This window comes from Arachis stenosperma, chromosome 6 (assembly GCF_014773155.1).
Source record: "Arachis stenosperma cultivar V10309 chromosome 6, arast.V10309.gnm1.PFL2, whole genome shotgun sequence".
Lineage (NCBI taxonomy): Eukaryota > Viridiplantae > Streptophyta > Magnoliopsida > Fabales > Fabaceae > Arachis > Arachis stenosperma.
Genome location: NC_080382.1, coordinates 6377790 through 6405501, shown reverse-complemented (window position 1 = coordinate 6405501; position 27712 = coordinate 6377790). Strand labels below are relative to the sequence as shown.

Here is a 27712-nt window from a genome sequence, read left to right as displayed (position 1 = left end):
TACAAAGCCAAAATGCCTTATCCTCAAAAACTCCGCCAAGCGGAATAGGATAAGCAATTTGCCCGCTTTGCAGACTATCTCAGGACTCTTGAAATAAAGATTCCGTTTGCAGAAGCACTTGAGCAAATACCCTCTTATGCTAAGTTCATGAAAGAGATCTTAAGTCATAAGAAGGATTGGAGGGAAACTGAAAAAGTTTACCTCACTGAAGAATGCAGTGCAGTCATTCTGAAAAGCTTACCTGAGAAGCTTAAAGATCCTGGGAGCTTTATGATACCATGCACATTAGAGGGTACTTGTACCAAGCAAGCTTTATGTGACCTTGGGGCAAGTATCAACCTAATACCTGCATCTACTATCAGAAAACTTGGCTTAACTGAAGAAATCAAACCAACTAGGATATGTCTTCAACTTGCTGATGGCTCCATTAAATACCCATCAGGCGTGATTGAAGACATGATTGTCAAGGTTGGGCCATTCGCCTTTCCTACTGACTTTGTGGTGCTGGAAATGGAGGAGCACAAGAGTGCAACTCTCATTCTAGGAAGACCTTTCCTAGCAACTGGCCGAACCCTCATTGATGTCCAAAAAGGGGAAGTAACCTTGAGAGTCAATGAGGAGGAGTTCAAGTTGAATGTTGTCAAAGCCATGCAACATCCAGACACCCCAAATGACTGCATGAGTGTTGATATTATTGACTCTCTGGTAAGAGAGGTCAATATGGCTGAGAGTCTCGAATCAGAGCTAGAGGACATATTTAAAGATGTTCAGCCTGACCTGGAGAAATCAGAGCATTTTGGGGGGGGGGGTAATTTCATGTAGATTTTAGCATGTTTTAATTAGTTTTTAGTTAAATATTATTAGTTTTTAGGCAAAAATCATATTTCTGGACTTTACTATGAGTGTGTGTATTTTTCTGTGATTTCAGGTATTTTCTGGCTGAAATTGAGGGAGCTGAGCAAAAATCTGACTTAGGCTGAAAAAGGACTGCTGATGCTGTTGGATCCTGACCTCCCTGCACTCGAAATGGATTTTCTGGAGCTACAGGAGTCCAATTGGCGCGCTCTCAACGGCGTTGGAAAGTAGACATCCAGGGCTTTCCAGCAATATATAATAGTTTATACTTTGCGCGAAGATAAACGACGTAACTTGGCGTTAAACGCCAAGTTCATGCTGCTGTCTGGAGTTAAACGCCAGAAAAACGTCATGATCCGGAGTTGAACGCCCAAAACACGTCATAACCTGAAGTTTAACGCCAAGAAAGGCCTCCACTCGTGGATAGCTTTAGTCTCAGCCCCAGCACACACCAAGTGGGCCCCAGAAGTGGATTTCTGCACCAATTATCTTTGTTTACTCATTTTCTGTAAACCTAGGTTACTAGTTTACTATTTAAACAAATTTTAGGGACTTATCTTGTACCTCATGACATTTTCAGATCTGAATTACATACTTTTGACGGCATGAGTCTCTAAACTCCATTGTTGGGGGTGAGGAGCTCTGCAGCGTCTCGATGATTTAATACAATTCCTTTGTTTTCCATTCAAACACGCTTGTTCTTATCTAAGATGTTTATTTGCGCTTAATTATGAAGAAGGTGATGATCCGTGACACTCATCACCTTCCTCAATCCATGAACATGTGCCTGACAACCACCTCCGTTCTACATCAGACTGAATGAATATCTCTTAGATTCCTTAATCAGAATCTTCGTGGTATAAGCCGGATTGATGGCAGCATTCATGAGAATCCGGAAAGTCTAAACCTTGTCTGTGGTATTCCGGGTAGGATTCCGGGATTGAATGACTGTGACGTGCTTCAAACTCCTGAGGGCTGGGCGTTAATGACAGACGCAAAAGAATCAATGGATTCTATTCCAACCTGATTGAGAACCGACAGATGATTAGCCGTGCTGTGACAGAGCATAGGAACGTTTTCACTGAGAGGATGGGAAGTAGCCATTGACAACGGTGACACCCTACATAGAGCTTGCCATGGAAGGAGCCTTGCGTGTATTGAAGGATTTCAAGGAAGAGTTGAAGTCAAAGGACAAAGCATCTCCAAAACTCCAACATATTCCCCATTACTGCACAACAAGTAACGCTGTTATTCCCTTTTATTTTTATAATCAAATCTTGTAATTTCACTTTTAATCCTATTGGCTTCCTGACTAAGATTAATAAAATAAACATTGATTGCTTCAAGCCAATAATCTCCGTGGGATCGACCCTTACTCACGTAAGGTATTACTTGGACGACCCAGTGCACTTGCTGGTTAGTTGTGCGAATCACAAATTCGTGCACCAGAGGGATGCTGCACCGAGATCGAAGTTGGCAGCAAGAAAAGATGCTAAGAAGAGAGGCGACCAAGTACGCAATAGTACAAGGCCAGCTATTCAAGAAAGGACAGAACCAGACAGACTACGTGTAGGGGTGGAAACAGGCCAGGCCAGGCCAGGCTTTGTTCTTAACAGCCTGGCCTGTCATGTAGTTGATTGGCCTGAGCCTGGCCTGTAGCCTGTTATAGACTTTTTTCAAAGTATTAAGCCTGGCCTGTTATTCAGCCTGGCCTGGCCTGAAGCCTGTTAAAAGGCCTGCTAATTTTTTTTTTTACAAAAATAAAAATATTATTTAAAAAAATATTTTTTAATAAACATATTTATATATAAAATGTCATATTTAATATTTATTAGAATTTTTAAACTTTAAAGTATTTAAAATATATAAAATTATTTATAATTAAATATAGTAAATTTAAAATATTTTATTATTTTGTTAATAATAAAAAAATTATTTATATATATAATTATGTATTAAAAGGCCCAGACAGGCCTGATAGGCCAGGCCAGGCTAATTAGTGATCCTGGGCCTGGCCTATTAACATAATAAGGCCCTTAAAATGGCCTGAGCCTGTGCCTATTTTATAACAGGCCAAGGCAGGTCAGGCCAAACACAGGCTAGGCTACAGGCCCCTGGTAGGCCGCCTGGCCTTTTTCCATCCCTAACTACGTGTTAAGGAAAGTCCACGAAGGGTGTTGCGGCCATCATATTGGGGGGAAGGCCTTAGCCCAGAAGCTTGTCAGGGCCGGCGACTTCTGGCTCTCAATGATGTCAGATTCCCAAGAGTTCGTAAAGAAGTGCAGAAAGTGCAAGGAAAATGCCAACTTCCACAAAGCGTCAACAATGGAGCTGAGTCTACTGATGGCCTCCCGACCTTTCTCTCAATGGGGGGATCGACCTATTGGGACCCATCCTCGTTGGTCCTGGGCAGGTCAAATACCTAATCGTAACCGTCGACTATTACACTAAGTGGGTGGAGGCTAAGCCGTTAGCCAGCATATCCTCGGTAAACTGCCGAAAGTTTATGTGGAGACAGGTAATCTCCAGATTCGGAGTCCCCGAGGTCGTGATATCGGACAATGGGACACAATTTGCCGACAAAAAGTTCGGAGAGTTCCTTGCTGGTTTAGGGATAAAGCAAAAGTTCGCATCTGTCAAGCACCCCCAGACCAACAGCCAAGTCAAAGCAGCAAATAAGGTCATCCTCCAGGGTCTTAAGAAGCGACTTGACCAAAGGAAGGGAGCCTGGGTGGACGAACTAGCATCAGTCCTATGGTCCTATCGCACAACGCCGCAGTCCTCCACCGGGGAGACACCCTACCGGCTCACCTATGGGGTTGACGCGGTAATACCCGTGGAAATTGGGGAACCGAGCCCACGACTACTCCTGGGTGGAGTCGAGGAAGCCGTGGAGAAGGACTTAGTTGACGAGATCAGAGAGATGACCCACTTGTCAGAGACGGCATTGAAACAAAGAATAGCCCTACGTTACGATACTAAAGTGCTAAAAAGGAATTTTGAACCAAACGACCTGGTCTTGCGACGTAATGATGTGGGATTGCCGACCCCAGGAGAAGGGAAGCTAGCGGCAAACTGGGAAGGCCCATACAGGAGAAAGGAAGTAGTCGGCAGCGGAGCTTACAAGCTGGAGCGACTGGATGGCAAAGAAGTCCCCAGGACGTGGAACGTGGGAAACCTAAGGAGGTTTTACTCTTAGAAGCCAAGGCCTACCTGGCGGGCAGCCGGTATCCCGATTTAGTAAGGCCCGTTTTGTTTTGTGGTCACACTATTTTTTCATACGTCGTTTGTTTGAATCGTGACTTAGCATGATATAATTATGTTTAGATTAGACTAACTTTTTCCTTCTCATTTCCAAGTCAATGTTTTAATGCACTGTTTAAATCACTTTACCTTGTTAATTAACCTATTCGATAAGAACATGACATCCCGGGACTGATCACCCCGGGAGCCATCGAAGTCACAAACGCTACGCTAAACGACTTCGTTTTTGTCACGACAAACTGTTTCAAAAGAAATAATTACAAATATAAAAGCCCCAAGTCGGCTTGAGAACGTCAAAACGGTAGAACGGTAAAGTTATGTCTTACAAGCTACCAAGCAAAAAACCAAGATCTAAAAGCAAAGGCCACAACGGCTCAAAAACTAAAGTACAAATAGTTCATAACAATAATTCATTTCTTGGAGAGGTCGACAATTTTTCCATCCTTGATGGTCTTAAAGGCACCAACAGCAGACACGTCGAACTCGGGAGCCAAGAGCTTCACTTAGGCCTTAATCGCCTTGTCAGTGGCCACGATGGCATCCCTAGCCTCCTTCACGGTCTCTTTATTATTCTTCTTCAAAGCAGCAACCTCAGCCTTGGCAGCATCCGCCGAGGCCACCAAAGCAGCCAGCTCCTTTTCCAGCTTTGCCACCCGACCTTGCGCAGCAGTTACCTAGCCCTCCAGGGTGAGCTCGCGCTCGGAGAGACGGGCAACGGCTGCATCAGAAGTCGTTAATTTCTCCTCCGAAGTGGCTAGCTGGGTCTTCAAGGAGGTCACCTCAGCCTTCATTTTCTCCATAGACTTAACAGCTCCCTGGAGCTTTCCCTCCAGGTTCCGAGTGCCAGCCAAAACGGGCTCTGCCTTCCTCGCTATTGCGGTAGCTCGGAGCAAAGTGCGATACACCCACTTGGCCTGGGAGGCAAGGTCCCCACTGTCGAAGAACTCCTCAGTTCCCGACAGAAGCTGGGCATCGATGAAGTAACCGGCATCAAAGTTCTTCTCCATGACGGTGAGAACTCCCTCTGGGTAGAGGTCGACTTCGTCTTCCTAGGGTTGTCGACAATGGTGACTTCTGAACTCGTTCCCTCCCTCGAGGCCTTTTCCGCCGGAGGAATCGGGTTAGTGCTGGTGCCAACAACTTCCCCCTGATGAGGGCAGGACTGAACCTCGGGACCAGGGGCAGTCAAGGGATCGACGGGCGGGGTGGTGGAGCTATCCTCATCATCTCCAAGAAGGAACTTGGACATCAAGTTGTCAAGTCCTACCTGATCGGCAGCCATGGATACTGCAAAGTCAAAAACAAGAAAACCAGTTAAAACCATGGTAAAACGAACATAAAATAACAAGAGAGGGTGGGGGTTAACGACCACCCGATAACTCACAAATGTAGGCTTTGTCCATCTTAGGATCCACCATCAGGAGGTGGGAGTTAAATTATTCTTGCCAAACACAGCCATCAACACGTCGGCAATATTTTAACCCTTTGTACGTCACCTTTGTGAACGCATTGGCCCCCGTGCCAAAACTCCAATAGGTTGGGATGCACCGTTCCCCCTCCAAAGTCAACCAGAAGGGATGCCGACTTGTGACGGGGCGAACCTTGAAGTATTTGTCTTTCAAACCATGATATGAGTCTTCTAATAAGTCGAAAATCCTCTAACCTTGGACTGATCGGAACGACATGAACCCCTTCTTGGCTTTTCCCTCTTTTGAGGGATTTGTTAAAATAAAAAGGAATAGGAAGACCTCCACGGAAGCCGGTAACTCGAGATACTCGCAAACCATCTCGAAACAGCGGATAGAGGCCCAGCTGTTCGGATGCAATTGAGACAGTGCCACGTCACACCGGTTTAGTAGCGCCATTTGGAAGGGGGAGAAGGAAATGCAAATTCCCAGGTTGGTATTGTACATCCAGATCCAATCGATGACCCAGGGGCTGTGTAGGTTTAAATGGAATATCCGCTCCCAATCAACATGGACAAACACCTCATAGTTATCCTCCTTGGGACCTCTCCCACAAAGGTAATTTGCCTGACGGAATTCTGTGAATTCCTCCAAGATCATCTGGGAAGGGGTGTCCTTCACGTCCGACGTGACCCACACGTACCGATCCACGGGGGCTCTTGCGACGGGATGTTGCGCCATACCTACAGTGGGGGTACCACTTAGTCAGTAAGATCGGGAGCTCGGGAAAAGGGAAACCCGAAACTAATTCTACAAGTTACAAGAAGCCTATCTACAGTTATACAAAGGATGAAAACCAAAAATCTAATGGCACCCCCACCTAAATCCTAATTAATAGCGACACAACTCAAGTAAGGAGACATGCAAATAGCAAAAGCAAAACAAAATGACGATAACAGTAAACAAAAACAGCACTCAAACATTCGCAGCAATTTACTCAGAAGGAGGAGAATGCCTACCAGAAAGATGATCGTTGATGAGCGGATAATTTATACGCTTTTTGGCATTGTTTTTAGTATGTTTTTAGTATGATCTAGTTAGTTTTTAGTATATTTTTATTAGTTTTTAGCTAAAATTCACTTTTCTGGACTTTACTATGAGTTTGTGTGTTTTTCTGTGATTTCAGGTATTTTCTGGCTGAAATTGAGGGATCTGAACAAAAATCTGATCCAGAGACTCAAAAGGACTGCAGATGCTGTTGGATTCTGACCTCCCTGCACTCGAAGTGGATTTTCTGGAGCTACAGAAGCCCAATTGGCGCGCTCTCAACGGCATTGGAAAGTAGACATCCTGGGCTTTCCAGCAATATATGATAGTCCATACTTTGCCCAAGATTTGATGGCCCAAACCGGCGTTCAAAGTCACCTACAGAATTTCCAGCGTTAAACGCCGGAACTGGCACCTAAATGGGAGTTAAACACCCAAACTGGCACCAAAGCTGGCGTTTAACTCCAAGAAGAGTCTCTACACGAAAATGCTTCATTGCTCAGCCCAAGCACACACCAAGTGGGCCCGGAAGTGGATTTTTATGTCATTTACTCATCTATGTACACCTTAGGCTACTAGTTTTCTATAAGTAGGACCTTTTACTATTGTATTTTCATCTTTGGACATCTAGTTCTTAGATCAGATCTTGGTTCTTCTGGTTCCCTCTCTGGGGCCGAAACCAATGATCACTTTTGTTCTTATGTATTTTCAACGGTGGAGTTTCTACACACCATAGATTAAGGTGTGGAGCTCTGCTGTACCTCGAGTATTAATGCAATTACTATTGTTCTTCTATTCAATTCCGCTTGTTCTTGTTTCAAGATATCACTTGTGCTTCAACTTGATGAATGTGATGATCCGTGACACTCATCATCATTCTCACCTATGAACGTGTGACTGACAACCACCTTCGTTCTACTTTAGATTGGGTGAATATCTCTTGGGTTCTTTAACCGGAATCTTCGTGGTATAAGCTAGAACTGATGGCGGCATTCAAGAGAATCCGGAAGGTCTAAACCTTGTCTGTGGTATTCTGAGTAGGATTCAATGATTGAATGACTGTGACGTGCTTCAAACTCCTGAGGGCGGGGCGTTAGTGACAGACGCAAAAGAATCACTGGATTCTATTCCGGCCTGATTGAGAACCGACAGATGGATAGCCGTGCCGTGATAGGGTGCGTTGAATATTTCCAATGAGAGGATGGGAGGTAGCCACTGACAACGGTGAAACCCTACATACAGCTTGCCATGGAAAGGAGTAAGAAGGATTGGATGAAGACAGTAGGAAAGCAGAGAGACGGAAGGGAAGGCATCTTCATACGCTTATCTGAAGCTCTCACCAATGATATACATAAGTATCTCTATCTTTATCTTTATGCTTTATTCGTTTATCACTATACCCATTTGAGTCTGCCTGACTAAGATTTACAAGGTGACCATAGCTTGCTTCATACCAACAATCTCCGTGGGATCGACCCTTACTCACGTAAGGTATTACTTGGACGACCCAGTGCACTTGCTGGTTAGTTGTGCGAAGTTGTAGTGATCACAATTTCGTGCACCAAGTTTTTGGCGCCGTTGCCGGGGATTGTTGAGTTTGGACAACTGACGGTTCATCTTGTTGCTTAGATTAGGTATTTTTCTTCAGAGTTCTTAAGAATGAATTCTAGTGTTTCAAGGTGATGTTCCTATCATCACCAAAGCTGATTGATCTTCATCAATTTAGCTCTTGAATGCAATGTTCTACTGAAGCTTGGCTAGCCATGTCTAATTTCTTTAGACTAAAGCTTTAGACTAACATTGCATGATTCCTGGAATTCTCATTAAGAATTTTGATACCTTTATTTTCTTTTCCACTTAATTTTCGAAAAACACAAAAAAAAAGTACAAAATCATAAAATCCAAAAATATTTCTTGTTTGAGTCTAGAGTCTCATGTTAAGTTTGGTGTCAATTGCATGTTTTTGCATTCATGCATGTGTCTTCATTAATCTTCAAGTTGTTCTTGATGATTTTCTGGCTCTAATCTTTAAATTCTCTTGACTTGAGTGTTTTGTGTGTCTCATATGCATTCTCATTTTGTTAGTGTCAGTCGTATACAAACTGCTAAGTTTGGTGTCTTGCATGCATTGTTATTTGATTCTAGTTGCATTTTGATTATTCCTCATTATTAAAAATCCAAAAATATTTTTAATTTGTGTCTTTTCAAGTCAATAATACAGAGAATTGAAGATTCAGAACATACAGCAGAGGAATTGCACAGAAAAAGATGGGCATTCAAAACGCCTAGTGAAGAAGGACAGACTGGCGTTTAAACGCCAGCCAGGGTACCTGGTTGGGCGTTTAACGCCCAAAAGGGTAGCATTTTGGGCGTTAAACGCCAGAATGTGCACCATTCTGGGCGTTTAACGCCAGGATGGCACAAGAGGGAAGATTCTGTTTTCAATGCAAATTTTTTTCAAGTTTTCAAAATTTTTCAAAATCAAATCTTTTTCAAGTCAAATCTTTTCAATCAAATCTTTTTCAAATTCAATTTCTTTCTATTTTCAAAAATACTTGCTATCAATTAATGATTTGATTCAACATTTCAAGTATGTTGCCTTTTCTGTTGAGAAAGGTTTAATGTTTGAATCATATCTTTTCTTGATAGCCAGACATTGATTTTCAAAATCAAATCTTTTTAAAAAATGTTTTTCAAATCACATCTTCTCAATCACATCTTTTTTAAAATCAATCATATCTTCTTAACCACATCTTTTTCAAAATAGTTTTCAAATCAAATCTTTTTTATTTCTAATTTCAAAATCTTTTTCAAAAATCGCTTTACTTCTTTCTCAATCTTGATTTTTGAAAATCAATTAAAATTTTTCAAAATGTTTTTGACATCTTTTTAATTAATTTTCGAAAATTCTCTTCCCTTCTTCCCACATCCTTCTATTTATGGAGTACTACTCCTTCTTAATGCACAATTCGAACTCTATCTAATCAAGTTCGAATTCTTCTACCTCCTTCTTCTATTTTTCTTTTCCTCTGACACCTCAAGGAATCTCTATACAGTGACATAGAGGATTCCACAATTTCTTGTTCTCTTCTCTTTCATATGAGCAGGAGCAGAGACAAGGGCATTCTTGTTGAAGCTGACCCTGAACCTGAAAGGACCTTGAAGCGAAAGCTAAGAGAAGCTAAGGCACAACTCTCTGTGGAGGACCTGACCGAATTCTTCAAAGAAGAAGAAGACATGGCAGCCGAAAACAACAACAATGCCAACAATGCAAGGAAGGTGCGGGGTGACTTTACTGCACCTACTCCCGACTTCTAAGGGAGAAGCATCTCTATCCCTGCCATTGGAGCAAACAACTTTGAGCTTAAGCCTCAATTAGTTTCTCTAATGCAACAGAATTGCAAGTTCCATGGACTTCCATTGGAAGATCCTCATCAGTTCTTAGCTGAATTCTTGCAAATCTGTGACACAGTCAAGACTAATGGGGTTGACCCTGAGGTCTACAGACTGATGCTATTCCCTTTTGCTGTAAGAGACAGAGCTAGAATATGGTTGGACTCACAACCTAAAGATAGCCTGGACTCTTGGGAAAAGCTAGTCAATGCCTTCTTGGCAAAGTTCTTTCCACCTCAAAAATTGAGTAAGCTTAGAGTGGAAGTCCAAACCTTCAGACAGAAGGATGGAGAATCCCTCTATGAAGCGTGAGAAAGATACAAACAATTAATCAGAAAATGTCCTTCTGACATGCTTTCTGAATGGAGCATCATAGGTATTTTCTATGATGGTCTCTCTGAACTATCCAAGATGTCTTTGGATAGCTCTGCTGGAGGATCTCTTCATCTGAAGAAGACGCCTACAGAGGCTCAAGAGCTAATTGAAATGGTTGCAAATAACCAATTCATGTACACTTCTGAAAGGAATCCTGTGAAAAATGGGACAAATCAGAAGAAAGGAGTTCTTGAGATTGATGCTCTGAATGCCATTTTAGCTCAGAACAAGATATTGACTCAACAAGTCAATTTGATTTCTCAAAGTCTGTCTGGAATGCAAAATGCACCAAGCAGTACTAAGGATGCTTCATCTGAAGAAGAAGCCTATGATCCTGAGAACCCTTCAATGGAAGAGGTGAATTACCTAGGAGAACCCTATGGAAACACCTATAATTCTTCATGGAGAAATCACCCAAATTTCTCATGGAAGAATCAAGAGAGACCTCAACAAGGTTTCAACAACAATAATGGTGGAAGAAACAGGTTTAGCAATGGCAAGCCTTTTCCATCATCTTCTCAGCAACAGACAGAGAATTCTAAGCAGAACCCCTCTGACTTAGCAACCATGGTCTCTGATCTAATCAAAACCACTCAAAGTTTCATGACTGAAACAAGGTCCTCCATTAGAAACTTGGAGGCACAAGTGGGACAGCTGAGCAAGAAAGTTACTGAACTCCCTCCAAGTACTCTTCCAAGCAACACAGAAGAAAATCCAAAAGGAGAGTGCAAGGCCATCAACTTGGCCGAATTTGGAGAGGAAGGAGAGGGAGTGAACGCCACTGAGGAAGACCTCAGTGGGCGTGCACTGATCTCCACTGAGTTCCCCAATGAGGAACCATGGGAATCTGAGGCTCAAAATGAGACCATAGAGATTCCATTGGACTTACTTCTGCCTTTCATGAGCTCTGATGAGTATTCTTCCTCTGAAGAGGATGAGTATGTCACTAAAGAGCAAGTTGCTAAATACCTTGGAGCAATCATGAAGCTAAATGACAAGTTATTTGGAAATGAGACTTGGGAGAATGAACCCCATTTGCTCACCAAAGAACTGGATGACTTGTCTAGGCAGAAATTACCTCAAAAGAGACAAGATCCTGGGAAGTCTTCAATACCTTGTACCATAGGCACCATGACCTTCAAGAAGGCTCTGTGTGACTTAGGGTCAAGTGTGAACCTCATGCCTCTCTCTGTAATAGAGAAGCTAGGGATCTTTGAGGTACAAGCTGCAAGAATCTCACTAGAGATGGCAGACCCTTCCTAGCCACAGCAAAGGCTGTGATTAATGTTGATGGAGGTGAACTGATCATTCAAGTGAATGAAGAATCCTTTGTGTTTAAGGCTCAAGGATATCCCTCTGTCACCATGGAGAGGAAGCATGAAGAGCTTCTCTCAAATCAGAGACAAGCAGAGCCCCCACAGTCAAACTCTAAGTTTGGTGTTGGGAGGCCACAACCAAACTCTAAGTTTGGTGTTGAACCCCCACATTCAAACTCTAAGTTTGGTGTTGGGAGGTTCTAACATTGCTCTGAGTATCTGTGAGGCTCCATGAGAGCTCTCTGTCAAGCTACTGACATTAAAGAAGCGCTTGTTGGGAGGCAACCCAATGATTATATTTTATATATTTTCTTTTGTTATTTTATGTTTTTTGTAGGTTGATGATCATAAGAAGTCACAAAATCAAGTGAAAAAGCAAAAACAGAATGAAAAATAGGAAGAAAAATAGCACACCCTGGAGGAAGAACTCACTGGCGTTTAAACGCCAGTGAGGCTAGCAGTTGGGCGTTTAACGCCCAGTCTGGCACCATTCTGGGCGTTTAACGCCAGAAAGGGGCACCAGACTGGCGTTAAACGCCAGGAAAGGGCAAGAACCTGGCGTTAAACGCCAGGAATGGGCACCAGCCCGGCGTTTAACGCCAGAAATGGCTCAAAACGTGATTTTGAATGCCATTTGGTGCAGGGATGACTTTTCCTTGACACCTCAGGATCTGTGGACCCCACAGGATCCCCACCTACCCCACCACCATCTCTCTTCTTCTCTACCCATTCACCACTCACATCCATCCTTCATTTTCACATCACCTAAACACCACCTCTCCCCCTCTTTGGCCGAACACAAAGCCACTCCCGTCTTCCTCATTTCTTCTTCTTCTACTCTATTCTTTCTTCTTTTGCTCGAGGACGAGCAAACCTTTTAAGTTTGGTGTGGTAAAAGCATTGCTTTTTGTTTTTCCATAACCATTTATGGCATCCAAGGCCGGAGAAACCTCTAGAAAGAGGAAAGAGAAGGCAAAAAGCTTCCTCTTCCGAGTCATGGGAGATGAAGAGATTCATCTCAAGGGTGCATCAAGACCACTTCTATGAAGTTGTGGCCATGAAGAAGGGTCAACTTTGATCAAAGGTTGGACCAAGTCCTCATAAACATTTGTGAAGAGGGCACTCAATGGAAGAGAGATTCAAGAGGGAAGCCGGTTCAACTGAGAAGGCATGACCTCAAGCCCATCACTAAGAAAAGGATGGAGCAAACAAGAGACCCCTCTCATCATGAGATCCCTGAGATGCCTCAAGGGATGCACTTTCCTCCACAAGACTATTGGGAGCAAATTAACACCTCCCTAGGAGAATTGAGTTCCAACATGGGACAACTAAGAGAGGAGCAACAAAGACAAGGAAGAGACATTGAGGAGCTCAAGCACTCCATAAGACCTTCAAGAGGAAGAACAAGCCGCCATCACTGAGGTGGACCCGTTCTTTAATCTCCTTGTTCTTTATTTTTCTGTTTTTCGAAAATTATGTCTTATGGTTATCTATGTTTGTGTCTTATGATCATTAGTGTCTTAGTGTCTATGCCTTAAAGTTATGAATGTCCTATGAATCCATCACCTTTCTTAAAAGAAAACTGTTTTTATTACAAAAGAACAAGAAGTACAGGATTTCAAATTCATCTTTAAAACTAGCTTAATTAGTTTGATGTGGTGACAATACTTTTTGTTGTTCATGAATGTTAAAATTGTTGGCTCTTGAAAGAATGATGAAAAAGGAGACATGTTACTGAGGATCTGAAAAATCATAAAAATGATTCTTGAAGCAAGAAAAAGCAGTGAATACAAAAAAAAAAAGAGAGAAGCAAGCGAAAAAAAAAACGAAAAAGGGGAGAAAAAGAAAAAGAAAGAAAAAGAAAGAAATTAAGTTGTGATCCAAGGCAATAAGAGTGTGCTTAAGAACCCTGGACACCTCTAATTGGGGACTTTAGCAAAGCTGAGTCACAATCTGAAAAGGTTCACCCAATTATGTGTCTGTGGCATGTATGTATCCGGTGGTAATACTGGAAGACAGAGTGCTTTGGGCCACGGCCAAGACTCATAAAGTAGCTGTGTTCAAGAATCATCATACTTAACTAGGAGAATCAATAACACTATCTGGATTCTGAGTTCCTAAAGAAGCCAATCATTCTGAATTTCAAAGGATAGAGTGAGATGCCAAACCTGTTCGGAGGCAAAAAAGCTACTAGTCCCGCTCATCTAATTTGGAGCTAAGTTTCATTGATAATTTGGAGTCTATAGTATATTCTCTTCTTTTTATCTTATTTGATTTTCAGTTGCTTGAGGACAAGCAACAATTTAAGTTTGGTGTTGTGATGAGCGGATAATTTATACGCTTTTTGGCATTGTTTTTAGTATGTTTTTAGTATGATCTAGTTAGTTTTTAGTATATTTTTATTAGTTTTTAGCTAAAATTCACTTTTCTGGACTTTACTATGAGTTTGTGTGTTTTTCTGTGATTTCAGGTATTTTCTGGCTGAAATTGAGAGATCTGAGCAAAAATCTGATCCAGAGACTCAAAAGGACTGCAGATACTGTTGGATTCTGACCTCCCTGCACTCGAAGTGGATTTTCTGGAGCTACAGAAGCCCAATTGGCGCGCTCTCAACGGCATTGGAAAGTAGACATCCTGGGCTTTCCAACAATATATGATAGTCCATACTTTGCCCAAGATTTGATGGCCCAAACCGGCGTTCAAAGTCACCTACAGAATTTCCAGCGTTAAACGCCGGAACTGGCACCTAAATGGGAGTTAAACGCCCAAACTGGCACCAAAGCTGGCTTTTAACTCCAAGAAGAGTCTCTACACGAAAATGCTTCATTGCTCAGCCCAAGCACACACCAAGTGGGCCCGGAAGTGGATTTTTATGTCATTTACTCATCTATGTACACCTTAGGCTACTAGTTTTCTATAAGTAGGACCTTTTACTATTGTATTTTCATCTTTGGACATCTAGTTCTTAGATCAGATCTTGGTTCTTCTGGTTCCCTCTCTGGGGCCGAAACCAATGATCACTTTTGTTCTTATGTATTTTCAACGGTGGAGTTTCTACACACCATAGATTAAGGTGTGGAGCTCTGCTGTACCTCGAGTATTAATGCAATTACTATTGTTCTTCTATTCAATTCCGCTTGTTCTTGTTCCAAGATATCACTTGTGCTTCAACTTGATGAATGTGATGATCCGTGACACTCATCATTATTCTCACCTATGAACGTGTGACTGACAACCACCTCCGTTCTACTTTAGATTGGGTGAATATCTCTTGGGTTCTTTAACCGGAATTTTCGTGGTATAAGCTAGAACTGATGGCGGCATTCAAGAGAATCCGGAAGGTCTAAACCTTGTCTGTGGTATTCTGAGTAGGATTCAATGATTGAATGACTGTGACGTGCTTCAAACTCCTGAGGGCGGGGCGTTAGTGACAGACGCAAAAGAATCACTGGATTCTATTCCGGCCTGATTGAGAACCGACAGATGGATAGCCGTGCCGTGACAGGGTGCGTTGAACATTTCCAATGAGAGGATGGGAGGTAGCCACTGACAACGGTGAAACCCTACATACAGCTTGCCATGGAAAGGAGTAAGAAGGATTGGATGAAGACAGTAGGAAAGCAGAGAGACGGAAGGGAAGGCATCTTCATACGCTTATCTGAAGCTCTCACCAATGATATACATAAGTATCTCTATCTTTATCTTTATGCTTTATTCGTTTATCACTATACCCATTTGAGTCTGCCTGACTAAGATTTACAAGGTGACCATAGCTTGCTTCATACCAACAATCTCCGTGGGATCGACCCTTACTCACGTAAGGTATTACTTGGACGACCCAGTGCACTTGCTAGTTAGTTGTGCGAAGTTGTAGTGATCACAATTTCGTGCACCAATCGTCCAAGGGAGTTGAAAGATTCTGAAAAAACGCAACCGAATCGGAGATGAGCCTCAGTGAAACCCAAAAGATTTGAAGGAAGATTAAGAAAAAGTGATACAGAGAGAATCTGGGAGTAGGAAATGGAAATTTAATGCAAAGGAGTTGGAAGGGTGGAAGAAAAGAAGTAAAACCTAGGAAGTAACTGCACTGAGAAGCATGAAAGCCAGGGACAAAACAGACTTTTCCCTGAAGCTTTAAATCAATCATAACGTGCATTGAATACCCAACGCGAGATACGAGGCGACGATTGGTGCTCCCCAGAAACGGGCAAGCGCCACTTGCGCGTAGGGGTCACACCCCCTTGCAAACACACGGTCAGACAAGAAACCGATAATAAAGAAAGACTGAGTGGAACGCGCCACCAACGGCGTTTGTTGACATAACTGGCGCGTTAGGGGCACTGTTCTGGCCCAGTCCAGCTAGGTAAGATTCTGGGATCAGGTGTACCGCCGACCCGACAACACTGTCTGCGCGAACCAATGACGACCTGCACGCCTCCTCCCTACCAGTCAGCTGGAGAAAGAAAATTTTCTGGAAGGTGGGTCTGCTCCCGTGAGACCCACCCTAGTACCGGGTATATATGGGGAGGGTCCTACCCCTCCCCGCAGGTATGTCACAATACCCTCGCTTTTCCTGCCACCTTGTACGGATTCTGACTTGAGCGTCGGAGTCCTTTTTGCAGGTGGCTCCCCCCTCATCGCTCCAACAACCCGGGAGGTCGTGAAGCTCCAGTCCTCACTCACCAACACCAATCCAGAAGATCCACTCACATACCAGCGACCCAGATCCAAGTCCTCTCCAACCACCACACACTTATAATGCCTCCGATCCGTTTAAGAACCAACGTCCTGAACAATATAAATAAAATAAAACTAAGATAAAAAATTTACTTTTATATAATACAAAAGATATACATCACTACTTAAAAATATATCAAAGAAAAATAATACAATATATGAGGATAAAAAATCTTCATAAATATAAAAAATAATCATAATGTATTTATATATTTTTGTAAAATTGTGATTATTTTTAAAGAATAAAATATTACTTATTTTTTAAGAACTAAAATAATAGTTTATTCTAATTTTATGCTTCTAATTAAAATTTTTTGAGAGGCATGTTTATGACATGGTATCAAGATTTAATATTTTAATTTTTAATTAAAAATTAAATTTTAACACATAGATGAATGTGCTTTACATCTATACTTTAAGTCTTAAAAATATTCTTGCATAAAATGACATGTTAATTGTTAAGTATAAAACATTAAATAATGAAGGAATCCTGTTTTTAGTTCTTTGACGTGCAAGGAATATTATTTTTTTTTTTTTTAACGGTTCCACTAATTATCTGATATCCTAAACATTTGCTGAACATGTGCACGCACATAATCAAACAAGTCAAACAAAATAAAAAATTAACATATACCTAAAAGCAACCTTTGCTTAATTGCTTCAAACATTGAACATCATGTCACACATTTCCAATAAAATTCTTTGGTAGTTACTGCTATACCTAATCCTCAGATAATGAGACATCATCATGATCTGACAATGATATAGAGATTAATTTTTTACAATTACTATTAAAAAAAAAAAGACATTGTTTTAGTTAAAATTTGGTGATGCCAAATGAAATTTTTTTGTGAATAACCGAAATTTTTTAGAAAAATAAAAATTCAGGGATCGAATTTTCTTTTGTTTTTTATGTGCACATTCTGAATAGTTAGGCAAATATTTCTACAAAAATTCATATCAAATTTATATATTGTTTGTTAAATATAAAAATATATAATTTGTCACTTATAAAAAAATAGGGTATATGACTTTTTTTTGTTATTTTTGTCACGTTATTAAATTATTCAAAAAAAATATTAACAATATAAACTTTTGAGTGCCATGTAACAATTTACCCTTAAAAAAAAATAAAAAATTGTATTAAAATGTTATATTCTCATTCCATTATTTGATGTAAAGTCATAGGTATTATTTGGACGGTGTATTGGTTCATTTGATTGTAAATTAATCAAATCATGCACATATATAGCCCCCTCAAAATAACATTACTTCAAATCAAATAAAAATTAGAAGACAATGTAGGGATTAGGTTGAGAATTGACAGCACATTGTTGATGATGATGATGATCATCATCGAGCCAACTTTATAGGACCACAAATTATATTATAAATTTGGTTTCTTAATGCATGAATCCAAAATGGAAATGGTGAGGAAAGATATAACAACCCTTGCAAGACAAAATAATACTGTATAAGGTGGTAGGTAGGCTACTTAGTCCAGATAAATTATTATTATTATTATTATTATTATTATTATTATTATTATTATTATTATTATTATTATACGGTTATACCTTTCTTATAAATTGGTCATTCTAATAATAAACTTACGTATTTGTTATTCTGTTAAGCAAAAGATCAAATAAGAACTAAGAAATAGAATTTCACTAAAAGAGGAAATTATTACAAGTAACCTCAATACTATGCTGAAGTCACCAAAAAAATTTAAAAGTGATTATCAAAATACTAGGTCTACAAAATAACAGTACTTTATCAATTTTATAAAATGAAGAAACCCTAAAAGAAAAAGTACTTTATTCACTTTGAATATAAATTATGTTCATTTCATACTCTCTCTTATTTGAACGTTAGAGTGTTTTTACAGGTGTTCATCACTTCTGTTTCTCTTGAAGTTGACGTATACCTCATCCATTCTAAGCAAAGATAAGTTCAATATTGGACATGACGAATTATATATCATCTAAGAGAACAATTATTATTATTATTATTATTATTATTATTATTATTATTATTATTATTATTATTATTATTATTATTATTATTATTATTATTATTATTATCATGATAAGTAAACTTTCATCATACTCAAATAGACCAATTCTAATAGGAATACAGAAAATCAATTATAGATACTCCTCTAGAAAATTTATAAATCAATACTTTTTCATTTTGTGGGCAGTGTTTTTTTTTTTTGGGTCCTTGGACTGTATAGTGATATGGTCAATAAATAATCACTAGTGGGCTGGTGCCATCAGAAAAAGACCCATTTGATTTTTGTTAATTTGGAATATACTAGTACTTTGACCAAAACAAAGTTATATTTTTCTTTTAAAGAAATCATGGATTTGGGACACCAATATGAACTGTCTCAGCCATTCGAATTGCAAACGTTTTTGTACAAGTTGGCCAGTTCATCAGCTCTTCGCCCATTTACTTTCTCATAAAAAAAATAATTTAATATATCTTTTAGGTTTGTCAACAAATGATATAATTTATAAACTATTCGAAAGTTTAGTTACTCCTTAATAGAAGTCATAGTATGGTAAGATAATTAATCAGTTTCAGTACATGTGAAATATTTTTTTTTGGGCATCTATGGTAAATTCACCTAATAGAAATAGATGATACACGTAATTTGGGATATTTTACATTAATAAATTGATTAAAAATTAATATTACACAACTAAAGGACTGCTAGGAAGACTTAATTATTAAAAAGGACCTTTAATACCAAAATTATTAAGAAGGACCAAATCTTTTTATAATATTTAAGAAGAAGAACTAAATTTTTTTATAAGAAGATAAATATATTCTTAACTATTTTTTTATTTATTTTGTATAATCTTTAATTTATGCTATTTGATTTACAATGTTATATAGATATTTATGAATATTCACTTGCGATTAATTAGTTAATTAATTTAAAAAGAATTACTCTAAAAGATTGTTAGGGAGATTTAATTATTAAAATTTTGATTCTTAACTATTTTTTATTTTTTTTTTTATAATTTTTATATTAATTTTTTTTCTAAAATTTTGGTAATTTTTATTATTTATTTATTTATTTATTACTTTTATGATCTTTTGTCTTTTTTTTTGTTAGATAAAGATCATAAAAATAAAAAAATAAATAATTAATAAAAATTACTAAATTTTTAAAAGAAATAAAATTTATCAATATAAAGATTATAAAAAATAAATAAAAAATAATTAAAGATATATTTATCTCCTTTTAAAAAAATTTAATTTGTTTTCTTAAATATTATAAAAAGATTTGATTCGTTTTATTAAATATTATAAAAAGATTTAGTTCTTCTTATTAATTTTAATATTAAAGATCCTTTTTAATAATTAAATCCTCCTATCGGTCCTTTAAAATAATTTTTCCTAAATCTCGAATTAGGCAACTCGATTTATGCACACACATTCAAATACAAGTAAATTGTATAACAAAGAAAGATAGAAATTAGTAAATTAAAATAATATGATTCGATTTACTAATTTTCTGTTGCAACTACTCAGCGTTACATTATGCTCACTCACTCAAGTCTAATGCTATTATATTACTACTCTACTATACACACTAATTCTCTAACTTTCTTGTTAATTCACTTTGATTTATTAAATATCTATCAAAATAAAATTATTTAAAATAGAAAATATTTTATAATTACTTTAATAGAATGACAAAATCACTATATACCATCATTAGGCAAAATCAGAATTTACAAGGTAGAAAAAGAGAGAAGGTTTTTAGATATGTGATTCATCATCGTTGGAGCATTTCACCTTTCATATCACAAATTTTTCTCTTAGCTAGCTAGAATGTCTTAGTAAAGTTATATATATATATATATATATATATATATGGTGAGTTCTACCCAACTCCCTCTATTTCAACATGTAAATTACCCCTCGTGACGTGACATGTTTTAATTGGATGCTTAGTTTTAGTTTGATAAGAGTTAATATGTTAACTAAAGTAGGGTAATTTTGTAATTAAATATTTTTATAAGAGGAATAAATATATAATTTCTATAAACATTAAAAAATAAAGTTATATTTTTATCATTGTGTAGAAATTCAATTTACCTCGGTCCCATTTCTCTCTGAAATTGAAAGAAAAAATCAACTCATTGGGTGTTCCATATTTTGATGAATCAGGAAATAAGTATTTAGAGAAAATAACTAATTAAATGGCCAGAGAAAAAAGATTTGAGTCTGTCAGAACACAGTGAGACCATCTCGACCACAAGGTTGTAGCGCGAACGATCCTCCACCGTTCAAATGGCATGCGCTTTGGAACAATTAATCACGCTCTGACCTCACGGTCATAGTTCATCCGCCAAACTTTGGTTCCTGTCTTCTTAGAACTCAAGGATACAGATGTACGAGCCTATAGAACAGAACCTGTTCAAGTAAGGTCGTGTTCTGTGTTTTGTGTTCTTTGTGTTTAGTTATAAAAACTGCTTTTGTTTTGTGAACCTAGCCCAGGTGAGACTAAGTTTACATCTGTGAAATTCAGAAAATCTTAAAATTTAAGAACGTGAAATCGATTATGATGGCTTTTTATGATGATAGTGTAGAAGGGGAAGACGAAAAAGAAGATGAAAATAATGATGATGATGATGATAATGATAGTGATGGTGATGATGATATGGGATTTCTGTATGGCATTGAAATTAAATTTGGAGGTATTTAATTACATAATCACTCACTTTGGGCTATAATTTAATTACTAATAATTTAACCATAGTTAACATAGCAACCAATTAAAAGATGACATGTCACAGAGGGTAAATTACATGTTATTATAGGAAGGGTATGCTAGAATTTACCTCTATATATATATATATATATATATATATATTTTGTTTTCTTCTGTAATAGCAAAAGGAAAAGTCATGGGTTAGTGAGCCATTTAGGAAAAGTTATGAGAAAAAAAAGGCAAGATACATTAGGTAAAAACACCATGAAGTTGTTTGTTTCGGTTTGTTTCTTGTTTTTGAAACTACCCTCCCTTAAGTTCTTTTGACGTCTGGTTCTGAGAATTTTGGTCTAAGTTCGTTTATGTTTAGTTCTAAACTGGTTTAATTATAGTAAAAATTGAAAATAGATTTTATTGTATTTAGATGTTAAGCTAAGATATATAGATCTTTATCTTTGTTCTATATATTTTCCTTTATAGTTGGATTGATGAGATAAAAAAAACTACAGTTAACATTAATGATGTGGAGGTTAAAGTTCTGTTAAGTTTCACGCTGGCTAATGAAAAATAGACAGGAGTCGATTTGTCCACCTTTAAAAAACAAAAATATCGTTTAAAATACTGAAACATTGCATTTCGATTGAATAGGTGAACGCCACATTGGAGTTTCCATATAAGCCTCCTGTGTTGCTCACATAATTTCTAGAAAACTCTAGCAGAGCAAAAGTCATCCCCCTACAGTTTTTGTTGACCTCTCAAAATTGGAACGACGAGTTGATAGTGTTGCTGACAAAATTGTTGACTGAGCTCAACACATTGTTGTTGACAGTGGTTGGATAGTGCGGCTGACAGAGTTTGGTGGAAGCTTGGACGGAACTTGCACGACATTTGTGACTTGCTAGGTTAGTGTGGTCCTCCTTTTTCCTTTTTAGAAGTCTGTTATCGTTAATGTGGTTGGAGCTACAACTGATTCTAAGGTTGTTTTGTTGTTTTGGTCTTAATATTATACATTTATTATCTATATTTAACGCTTGGTTGTGCTATTGTGATCATTGTTAGGCCAAGGCTAAAAAAAAAAATAAAAAGAAATTATCAAGAGGAGAGGAAAAAAAAACAGGTGGTGTAGCTCTTTAAGGTCGATCTTAGGAGATTCATTTGTCACATAATACTCCACAATCAGATGAGGTAAAGTTTACTTAGATAATTTTTTTGAGACATTATCCTAAATTATTTGTAGGTCCAACATGCAACAAATTTCAACAGCATCCAGCAAGTATTATCTCATCTAGCCTTCACAATCCAATCCAATCCAACTCAAAGGTTGATGAACCCTATTGTTAGGCCCCCACCTCCATCAACCCAATATGTGCAACAAAGTCCAGTACCTACAACAACTCAATCTAAACCAATAGGCCATATTCCAACATGGCAAGGTACAAGTTTCATGCACATACCTCCACTAAGACTAAGACTAACATTGTCATTCAAATCTCAACCAATATAAAGTCCAAACCTAAGGTCTCATACTTCACCAAACCCTACTCATGGCCCAATAGCTCTTACAATAAATCTAATATGTAGAGATAGTACAATATTAGCAGAAGTGGATCCTCTCCAGTGAAAAAAAAATTGGATGGTATTCAGTGGAAGATCTCACCATTCATTACATTCTCTCTCTCATTTATTGCTGGTCCCACTTGTAGAATTAAAAGTGGGAGATTACACTTTATTCTCTCCAGTGACAAAAAAAATAGAGAGGATCCATTTCCCAATATTAGCAGAGACAATAACTGCTACAAGTTCGAAAACTACTTCAAGGCTTTTGAAATCTGTGTCCACTCCAGGCTTAAGGCATTCAGGACTTAAGCCACCTAAGAAGACTTAAAATTAGACTGTCTTTTTTCGCTAATTTAGATTTTAACTACAAATTTTTAGGACATATGTTTTAGTTGAAAGACTACTTTATTTTGCTACTGAATGCTTTTGGTTTTAGGTTTAATGCTTTTAGTTGAGGGACCTATATTTTGGTTACCTGACTCAGGATCATCTTCTTCTCCATATTTTGTTATTATATTATGTGTTAAGTTGTTTTAACAACTGGATTGCTCTTTTATTATAATTATCAATATATGAATATTTATATTTCTTTGAATTTAAATATTTACTGCGATACATATATTGCTTAACTAGTCTGCATATTTGTTAAGTTTATTTCATGACATGTATGTTATTATTTATAAACACATGGATAAAATTTTACACATTCATCATAATAATTTTTTTTCATTCATCATCAAAAGTGTTGCTCAAAACTCAACTCTAGAAAATAATAGAAATAAACATCTAATAACACAATTCAATTATCATTACCCTATACATCTGCTCTAAACAAGCCTACAATTACAATCCCACCAAAAAATGCTAAGATACTAGACCCATATCTAAGGCATCTACTTTCACCAATTTTTAATCTACACTTCTCTAACTGATTTTCTAATCCAATTAATCTTTTCTCTAACTCGTTAACTTTGTTATCCACCACATGACCATGACCTTCCAATCGATTATACTTCTGCTTCGATGCCCCAATTGAAAGAATCTTCATAGCATCCTCGCTACATGAAAAAACATAATCATCTAGCCATGCAAACAAGTTATAATGCCGTTCTCCAGTCTATGGTTTACATTTGTAAGCCTAACATGGAATAGAGTTTGAAAAAAATATAAACAACAGTGAAATACAACTACCTTAAAGTATGAGCAGCGAAAGAATAATCTACTTGAATTTTTTTCTATCCTTGACATGAATAAAATTGCATGAGAATTGCAATAACACATTGGAAAAACCCATTTCTTCCTCCTCGAATCTCCAACTCTCCCATAGAATTCAAGCTCCAACATGAATCATCTCTACTTCGTCGATTTGATGATGAATAGCGCTCTCCACTACTAATCATGATCTCCTAGAGTTTGTATTTGAGTTGAAAGAAAAGTGAGAGATTTCAGATGCGAGGATTCACCTTCAAAACGTTTAGGTTTAGAGACGACAAAAAACAATGTCGTTTTTGCTTTTTAAAGCGGGACAATCGATCCATGTCCATTTTCCATTAGCTAGCGCGGAACTTAACGGAACCTTAACCTCCACATTATCAACGTTAATTGACATATAGGACATTTCTGTTTGTTTTGATCAGGAAAGATTACAGAAGGACTGCGACGTCTCACGGAAGTGGGAGACAAGGGCCAATTTGTCCTTTTTATGGACAATTCAGTTATCACTACCCTATACATTTGCTCTAAACAAGCCTACAATTACAATCCCACCAAAAAATGCTAAGATACTAGACCCATACCTAAGGCATCTACTTTCACCAATTTTTAATCTACACTTCTCTAACTGATTTTCTAATCCAATTAATCTTTTCTCTAACTCGTTAACTTTGTTATCCACCACATGACCATGACCTTCCAATCGATTATACTTCTGCTTCGATGCCCCAATTGAGAGAATCTTCATAGCATCCTCGCTACATGAAGAAACATAATCATCTAGCCATGCAAACAAGTTACAATGCCGTTCTCCAGTCTACGGACATGATTTACATTTGTAAGCCTAACATGGAATAGAGTTTGAAAAAAATATAAACAACAGTGAAATACAACTACCTTAAAGTATGAGCAGCGAAAGAATAATCTACTTGAATTTTTTTCTATCCTTGACATGAACAAAATTGCATGAGAATTGCAATAACACATTGGAAAAACCCATTTCTTCCTCCTCGAATCTCCAACTCTCCCATAGAATTCAAGCTCCAACATGAATCATCTCTACTTCGTCGATTTGATGATGAATAGCGCTCTCCACTACTAATCATGGTCTCCTAGAGTTTGTATTTGAGTTGAAAGAAAAGTGAGAGATTTCAGATGTGAGGATTCACCTTCAAAACGTTTAGGTTTAGAGACGACAAAAAACAATGTCGTTTTTGCTTTTTAAAGCGGGACAATCGATCCATGTCCATTTTCCATTAGCTAGTGCGGAACTTAACGGAACCTTAACCTCCACATTATCAACGTTAATTGACATATAGGACATTTCTGTTTGTTTTGATCAGGAAAGATTATAGTAGGACTGCGACGTCTCACGGAAGTGGGAGACAAGGGCCAATTTGTCCTTTTTTTGGACAAGGGTCACGATGTCCTTCAAAAAAAGGACAGAAATCAGGTTAGGTGTTCACTCTTAACAAAATCAGAAGGTTAGTTAATCTGTATTTGTTTTGTAGAATAGGACAAGACAAGACACTGAGAACAATATACAAAGGACAGAGACATAAATTTTGTATTCTTGTATTCTGTTTGGTGATAAACTAGAACAAATTATGAAAATCCAATTTATTCTCATTTTTTTCATTCAAAAAAATTGAGAAGAAAAATATAATAATAAAAAAATATAATTATGAAAAATTAACAATAATAATGAAAGAAAAAATAACAAATAAGTTGTGTCCATTGTTAGTGTCTCTATGTTTTTTCTGTAAGTATGGAGACAAAATACACTAATTTAGTATCTTTGGACACAATATGTCTGTCCATGTCTCATCTGTCAAACAGAATTTTGTGTTTCTCTATCTCTGTTTCAGTGTCATGTCTCTATAAACAAATACAACATTATAAATGTAGAAAAATTTTGTGAAATAATTAAATTTGTTAGTTAAAATTGATGAAAAAATTAGAGAAATTACTATTTCTCAAGAGTAACTATTGTCGGCCGCAGAGAAGGTCGTTTAGGAACTAGGGTTTTGACTACACTTGGGGTGTCACTAGAGCATGCTCTTTTAATCGCCTAATTGCTAAATAATTTTATTTTCGAGAGAGTGAGTTTTCAATGCTGCCGCTACTAGGTAGCGTATGTTTTGAGGTACTGGAACAGAGACTGAAAGATCGGAACTCAGTATCATGTTTGTTGGCGCAGAGATTGGTACTAAAATTTCAGTCTCTGTCATCAAAATTTCATTATTTCAGTACCTCTAAAAAGTAGCGACTGAAATTTTTAAAGATATAGACCGAAACTTTAATAATATTTTATACCTAAAATACTTTTATTTCAATTAATTAATTCTAACTTTATCTTTTGTGCAAATTAAATTAAAACTTTATTCTTATTTCAATCATTATCTTTTATTTTACACTAAATACAATATTAAAACTTATTTCCGTCTTTATCTCTCAATTTCTATCTCTCAATTTCAATCTTTCAGTTTCTATCTTTCTTTCAAACACTACCAAAAACTTGATTTACTGAGACGCGTCCCCAAATTTTGTTGACAGCACGAGAATAATACTGGATAGGTCATGGATTGTTAGAAGATGTTTCGACTTATCAAATTGCTCATTTAGATTTTAGCAGGATTTCTTTCTCAGATCAACATAATCAATAAATTATTATTATTGCAATTAAGTTGTTAATTATTTATTTCAATTAGGGCTGGAAGTGAGTCGAGTTGAGTCGAGTTAGACCAAATTCAAGCTTGCCTCACAAAAATTGAGCTTGGCTCACTAACAATCGAGCCTATTTCTTAAGCTCAAACTCGACTCACCGAAAGCTCACGAGCTGGCTCGAGCTCACGAGCTGGCTCAAATAACAGAAATATAAATATATAATCTATAATTTTATATCAATAAATTATAACTTATATATTTTAAAAAAATTTAAAAAGATCAATTTTATATGTTGTTATCTATAAAAAAATTATAAATTTTTTATTTATGTCCTACATCAAAATCATATATAAAAAATAAATATGAAATTTTAAATAATTAAGATTATTAATATATATAATTATATAGTATTATTTCATATGTATATATATAATATTAAAAATATTGATTAAATGCATATAAGATATGTGTATTAATAATTATATATATATATATAATCGAGTCAACTCACGAGTTAATGAGTTGAGCTTATCCAAATTCAAACTCGGCTTATTTAATTTATAAGCTCAATTCCAAGTTCAAGTTTGACTCACTAGCTTACAATTTTAACTTATCGAACTATTAACGAATTAAGCTCGAACTAACTCATAAAGTGACTTGACTGACTACTTTCAATTGCATGGTCATTTGGAAAATTGAATTTCAGACTTGAGGCCTCAAAGAACCATTAGACCAAATTCAATGGCTTTGGAGCAATGCAATGCGGACAATCACATCAAAAAGATCTTTTTTTTGTGTAGTAAATTTTCGTTATTGCCATCCAGTAAATATTTGTCGTTTACCATACTTATCTTTAAGAGTTAAGACGTTCTTGGTCAACGAATTGGTTAAGGCTTCAAGTGATAAGCATATACGTCAGATGTTAAAATTCTATTGGTCAGTCAAATCATAATTATATTTAGATCTAATTTAAGTAACTAATTTAATTAATTTTTTTTTGATAAAATAACTTAAATAATAAATAATTCTGTTAAATAATTGTATTTGAATTTTTAACTCTAAAAATACTTATTTTATAGAAATATGATAAAAAATAGAAATATTATGAGACAAGTTATTTTTTTAACTTTTCTATAAGCTCCCAAATAGCT

The 27712-nt window shown here is 37.1% G+C and overlaps 1 non-coding gene and 1 pseudogene across 1 annotated transcript; both read right to left on the bottom strand.

Moving 5' to 3' along the window:
- Positions 1–10214: 10214 nt before the first annotated feature.
- On the bottom strand, positions 10215–10322 carry LOC130937620 (small nucleolar RNA R71). Its single transcript, XR_009068830.1, has one exon. It is a non-coding gene; the product is annotated as a small nucleolar RNA R71 (small nucleolar RNA).
- A 10313-nt stretch (positions 10323–20635) lies between these two features.
- Positions 20636–20845, bottom strand: LOC130938702 (small nucleolar RNA U3; annotated as a pseudogene).
- Between the last annotated feature and the right edge of the window lie 6867 nt (positions 20846–27712).